The following is a 6,756-nucleotide window of genomic DNA, read 5'->3' on the forward strand; positions in this document are numbered from 1 at the left end:
ACACACAGCACAATTGTGTGTTAAATCACAGAGTGGTATTTCACGCACATGGAAACATACGCGCAAACACAATTCCTGACATAATTGTGTTACAATCTTAAACCTACACACACACACGAATTCAACAACATTTAATGTTATATTCGACACTGGGATGTCACACACACAAACGTAGCACAACGTTTGTTCAATTACACAAGAATCGCACAACTGTGTGTGGGATTCCAGACTGGGACGTTCACATACACAACCGTTTCAACGCAATAATTTTTCCCACGTGCAAAGACAAAGATCCATCGAATAGCCTTAATAGACTGTTGGGGTCAAGTGCTGTTAGCGAGTAGCAACCTGAAGAGGAACGGCACACGAGGGGGTGGGTGGCCAACACCACGCCCGGCCGCCTTTGTCTCCCTCGTGGCGATGCTCACACACCGCACCAGCTACTCATTTGAGAATTAGTTGACATAGGTGGAGGCGCTGGCGCGGGTTCAGATACCAAGACTGGTTCAGATAATGCTCGTCACCACTGCGTCAGTTGCGAGTGGGAATCGAACTCGGGTCGCCGGATTCGTAGCGCAGCGTAGCGCGAACCACTACACAACCGCTCCCCTCTCCACACGCACGAGTGCACACGCAAAGCAACAACACAATTGTGTTAAATTCCTCGCTGTGATTTCACACGCAAAGACAAAGATCACCCGTATAGCCTTAACATACTGTTTGTGGAAAGTGCTGTTAGCGAGCACCAATGAAGGCCGGAACGGTACACGAGGGGGTGGGTGGCCAGCACCACGACCGACCGCCTTTGTCTTCTTTAGTGGCGATGTTTTTAACACACCGCCCCAGGTACTAAATTAGGGGCTGAGTTTACCTAGGGGAGGCCCAGGCGCGATTCAGATAATCGTCAACGGTGTTGGCCGTAAGCGGGAATCGAACTCGGGTGGCCGGGTTCGTAGCGCAGCGTCGCGCTAACCGCTACACTAGCGCTCCCCACATTGCGATTTCACACAAACACACTCACTCACACACTCAGCGTGCACTCCACTTCCTTAAGTGCGATGGGACGAAATATTATCAACAAAGGCTCAAAAGCAAACCTCTGCCATTCTACACCGTGAGCCGGGAAAGTCAAGCGCAGCAATTAGGCATTCTTACAACCACCACCACCACCAGCACGCCGCCTTTGTATCCCCGGTCATTCTCAGCGACGCACTCGCCAAACAAAAGCTGAGAGAGAGAGGGGGGGGGCGGGGTGACTAATTTGAACATTTTACTAAAACCCTCGCCTCTTAAGTGGGGCCCAGTTTTCTGTGCCGGCTAAATAACTCAATTGACCGAAAGTGTTTGGAATGCGCTCGGATGGGGTCCCACGCGGGTGGGATGGATCGCGACGCGCGTCGATCGGGACCTCACCGACCGCTGAGTTTGTGCGGTGCGGTTGGACTACGGAGGCGGGCTGGCGGGTTGACGTTGGGTGCTGTTGTGTGAGCAGAGAGACGGGGAGAGACGGAGGGAGCTGCGTGGTTTCTGCGCTTAAAGATTGTGATCTCAGTGCTCACGAATACTCAGTAAGCATGCCCCTATTGCATTGGTGAATTGGGAGTTAATTACGTATTAGGTGTTATAGGTGGGTTGTGGGAACTCTTCATTTATACAGCAATGGCTGCTGCTGCTGCTGATGGTATTAGTTATGATGTTATTGTTAAGTACTTTGTTAATTACACTCCAGGATGAAGATCTCATCACGCCTGTGTCGCTCAGTGGAGGTTATGTTGAACATACTTCACCACGCTGGTCAGTACAGGCTTGTCAAGGCGGGGGGGGGATGTCCAGTCTAGCCGCGTGTCGAACCGAGGTCCACCCAGCTCATAACGCGTTTGTGCAAACCTCGCCGCGACACCGCTCCCCGCTTGAACAACAATAACAACATATTCCCGGAGCGAAAATATAAATTTGTTTGCATAAAGTTAACGTTTTGTACATATGTACCTTAAAAAAAAACACATCTAAACTATGAGCAGGGTTGGCTACGTACGTACGGTTGGTCAAGAAGTTCAACATACACACACTAAAGGCCACGCGTGTTGACCGACGTACAATCCTGTGCAGCTCATCAATCGGGACGAGGGTTTGGGTCGAGCATCGCACCGATACGCGCGCGGTTCCGTGGGCTCATGCGCGTGACCGTGAGTTCATGCGCGTGACCGTGGTCTCATGCGCGTGACCGCGGGCTCATGCGCGTGATCGTGGGCTCATGCGCGTGACCGTGAGTTCATGCGCGTGATCGTGGGCTCATGCGCGTGACCGTGGGCTCATGCGCGTGACCGTGGTCTCATGCGCGTGACCGTGGTCTCATGCGCGTGACCGTGAGTTCATGCGCGTGACCGTGGTCTCATGCGCGTGACCGTGGTCTCATGCGCGTGACCGTGAGTTCATGCGCGTGACCGCGGTCTCATGCGCGTGACCGTGGGCTCATGCGCGTGACCGTGGTCTCATGCGCGTGACCGTGAGTTCATGCGCGTGACCGCGGTCTCATGCGCGTGACCGTGGGCTCATGCGCTTGACCGTGGGTGGAGCGGTGGCGCAGTGGTTAGCGCACCCGGCGAAAGGAATTCGATTCACGACCACGGGTGGAGGAAAGTGACCAGCGCGGGGAAGTATGGCTTACATCAATCCAGCAGTGGACCGACAAAGAGCTAACGCTTATTATTGCTGTTGTTAATATACCATAATATACGGTAGGTGACTATGACCTTGAAAACAAGTTTAAAGCCGTATAACACGTAAACGACTATAAGATCAATTATCCGTAAGTTACGTGGAGAAATGTCTTACGTTTTTGATATCAGCATGTAATAATACAATAATGCAATGCATTAAACATCTTATAGTGTATCCATTGCACGTGAAATATGATCAAAATCTAAAATGTCATTTTTTTGTTATAACGCATGAACTTGTATGCGTGCGTACCCCCTAACGTTGTAATTCATCTACAATATGTAACATAAATGTGAGCTGCAACATATTATGTCGTAACTAGCGTAAAATCAACGTTCTACAATAAGAACTTTATATAGTAGAGTCTCAATAATACGGACCGTGTATCATTTTAATATATATAGCATGTACAGCCATGTAATAGACAAAAGCTACATTATATTTACAAGCATTGTCACTCTATATATTTAATCCGTATTGTAGTACAAAAACCGATTCATGTTATGCTGTATATGTTCACAAAAAAGTCACAGCAGTAGAGTGTATATCTATTGTGTACATCTATAATATCGCAGACTTTACGTATATTCAACATATATCACAAAAATGTAACGCGAATTATAAAACCATTTGCAGGTCGTATAGTTTCCCGAGTCATCATAGCATCCGTGCATATTGTAAAGCCGACCACCCCTACTACATACACCACGAATAGCGATGCGCCCGGACGGGATAGAGATCTCAAATCAAGACAAACACCATAACTCGTGATATCCAATTGTTTCTTAGTCAACGTCTTAAATTACAGAACAGACCACACCTGAGAAAGAAGAAAATCCCCACACGCAACTGCCAATGCCAGGCAAGCCCCCCCCCCACCGCGTGCTAACAAAAACAAAGATCCCCTCTCCACTGTATAGCCTCCACCCGATGTTGGGCCAAGTGCTGTTGGCGAGTACGCCACGACCGCGCCCGGGCCGCCGGTGTCTCTCCGGTATCGACTGCTGCGTTACCCACCGAACCAGGAACTCATTTTAAGACCGAGTGGATCTAGGGGAGTTGGAGGGGGGGGGTTTGGGGGTGCAGCATCGGTCCAGATATTCACCACTCTTGAGATGCGTTGGCCGTGAGTGGGAATCGAACTCGGGTTTGCCGTGTTCGCAGCGCACTCGCAACTCCACGCCCGCTGCCCCCCCCACCTCACAAACACCAAGCATTACCGCACAATGCACGGCAGCATTGAAAGCACCACAGCCGTCCTGCACGACAAACACACGGCGCATAGCGGCAATGCTGTCCCTCGTGATCATTTTATAATTATCGAGCGAACACGTGCAGCGTGCCCACGGAGCGAGGTGCCTAATGTAGTGCGATCGGCCTCACGCTTAACGATACATACAATTAAAACGCACACACACACACACGTATACATACGTCGTGTGCTGGTGGCTTACACGCCTTACAGAAGACAACACGTGTTCACTAGTAACAATGTTCCAGCGCTAGGAAGATATCCGATGCATTCTTCTGTCTTGCGATGGAGGGGAAAAATAACAGACAAATTAGGCTGCGCCGGTAAAAAATACTGCGCAGCCTGAGCGATAGCCAAGAGCAGAGGCTTTAGACATACACACAGGGAGAGAGAGAGACACACGGGGAGAGAGAGGAGACACACGGGGAGAGAGAGACACACACAGGGGGAGAGAGACACACACGGGGGGAGAGAGGAGACACACGGGGAGAGAGAGACACACGGGGAGAGAGAGGAGACACACGGGGACAGAGAGACACACAGGGAGAGAGAGGAGACACACGGGGAGAGAGAGACACACGGGGAGAGAGAGACACACACAGGGAGAGAGAGGAGATACACGGGGAGAGAGAGGAGACACACGGGGAGAGAGAGAGAGACACACACAGGGAGAGAGAGACACACGGGGAGAGAGAGACACACAGGGAGAGAGAGAGACACAGGGAGAGAGAGAGAGGAGACACACGGGAAGAGAGACACACACAGGGAGAGAGAGAGACACACGGGGAGAGAGATGAGACACACGGGGAGAGAGAGGAGACACACAGGGAGAGAGAGACACACAGGGAGAGAGAGACACACACAGGGAGAGAGACACACAGGGAGAGAGACACACAAGGAGAGAGATGAGACACACAGGGAGAGAGATGAGACACACGGGGAGGGAGAGGAGACACACAGGGATAGAGAGGAGACACACAGGGAGAGAGAGAGACACACAGGGAGAGAGAGACACAGGGAGAGAGAGACACACACAGGGAGAGAGATGAGACACACGGGGAGGGAGAGGAGACACAGGGAACGCTTCACGAATTTGCGTGAGACACAGGGAGAGAGAGACACACACAGGGAGAGAGAGACACACAGGGAGAGAGAGACACACAGGGAGAGAGAGAGACACACAGGGAGAGAGATGAGACACACGGGGAGGGAGAGGAGACATTCACTATGCAAGGGCGCGGAATCATCCGAATAATAATAATTATCTTTGCGGGGGAGACAGAGAGAGAGCGAGAAGAGATAAAAAAAATCACGTGCATTGTTAACATGCACGGTAGAATTTGCTCGAGTCAGCAAATTTTTTTTTAAGAAACATAATAACCAACAACATCGACAACAAAAACACGAACGCACAAAAAATAGAGAGACAGAGAGAGAGAGAAGCACGGCGATTCGACACGCCCCGTGCTTAAATGAACGCCAGCAATCGCCATTGCTGCAGCCGTCCCCTTACCACCACCACTGTACGTCTAATACAGTGGTGCAGTCATTTGCATATATGGGCTCTTGTTTTGCATACGAGATGTGTGGCGTGCCAATTGTGCCGCCGCTACTGCTGCCGCTAGCGCTGCTCGGGTGGGTTCCACGTCACGCGCGCGCGCGCGCTCCTCGCCAAGGAACGATTTGCGCCACCGCTCTCATCGCCCAATCCAAATGCCCTCTCTCTCCTCTCTCTTCTCTCTCTCCTCTCTCTTCTCTCTCTCCTATCTCTCCTCTCTGTCGTCGCAACGGTTTGTCAGCCAGCCAGCCTCATTTCGGCACGCAGAACCAAAAAAAAAAGAGAGAACGATTAAGTTGCGTGCGTGTGTGTGCACCAGGTTCGGCTGTTGCCGTGTTTTGTAAGATTTGAGTAATTCACATTGGTGGATGGACCCGTAGCAAAGAGGGGGGGGGGGGAGCGGTGGTGTAGCGGTTAGCGCACTGCGCGACGAACCCGGCGACTCGAGTTCGATTCTCGCTCACGATTCAAGAACAGTACTTGGTGCGGTATGTAAAGATCATCAATATAGGGAGACAAAGGCGCTCGGGCGTGATACTGACCACCCACCTCCCACGGGTTCCGTGCCGGCCTTGATAGGTGCTCGCTAACAGCACTTGCCCCAACAGTTTGTTAAGGCTATACGGGGGGTGGGGGGGGGGGTCTTTGTTTTTGCGGGCAAAAACACTACGCGCCCGTGCGCGCTGGAGTACAGCCCAATTAATTGCCACTCGGCACACGCGCGTTCAACGTGCAGGTATCACTCGCACAGAGAGTGCGTGTGCACTCCTAACACATGTGCGTGTGTAATGTGCGTGCGTAATTTTACGAACGTGCGTACAAGCACGCGTATGCATTCCGAGCATGTGTTCCAATGCACAGCAGCAGCAGCAGCAAGTAGGGGGGCATTGCTGCACGCGTAACGCCACGCCTCCCCACGTAACGCGAACGGCATCTGGCGCGACGATGAACACGCGGCGCGGAAATCATCGTGCGCCAATCTCTATCCACTGCTGGAGGAAGGCCTCCCCACGCAATCCACACCCCTCATAGTCCAGTTGCACGACGACTCCCGCTGCTCATCTCACTCACGCTGCCCCAACCCTCACAGCTTCAGCTCCGCGGCAGTCGTTCTCTCGGACGCATTTCCAATCGCTCATTTGGCTGCTATTCCGTGACCAGTCTCCAATAAAAAAAATAAAAATCGGGTCAGATTATCCATACGTTGCGTTTGTTGTATCCGTGA

This window comes from Lampetra planeri, chromosome 13 (genome assembly GCF_965212315.1).
Source record: "Lampetra planeri chromosome 13, kcLamPlan1.2.h2, whole genome shotgun sequence".
NCBI classification, from domain to species: domain Eukaryota; kingdom Metazoa; phylum Chordata; class Hyperoartia; order Petromyzontiformes; family Petromyzontidae; genus Lampetra; species Lampetra planeri.